The sequence below is a fragment of the Setaria italica genome, chromosome II, assembly GCF_000263155.2.
Source record: "Setaria italica strain Yugu1 chromosome II, Setaria_italica_v2.0, whole genome shotgun sequence".
Lineage (NCBI taxonomy): Eukaryota > Viridiplantae > Streptophyta > Magnoliopsida > Poales > Poaceae > Setaria > Setaria italica.
Window position 1 is genome coordinate 30,777,482 of NC_028451.1, and position 229 is coordinate 30,777,710.

The following is a 229-nucleotide window of genomic DNA, read 5'->3' on the forward strand; positions in this document are numbered from 1 at the left end:
TTCCGGCCGGCCCATGTGAGCATGCGCGGGGTGGCCTCGATCCGGCTCCCCAGACTCTGCTCCTGCCCGAGCCGCCGAGCGCCTGCCGCCGCCCGACCGCGGACAGCCCGCTCGCCTGGTCGTCCGCGCGCGCGCGCCGCCCCCCCCGGCCCCGGCGCGCCCCTCGCCGGCGGCGCGCGCGCCCCCGCCGGTCGCCCGCGGGCCGCGGTCAATAGACGAGTTGTACATC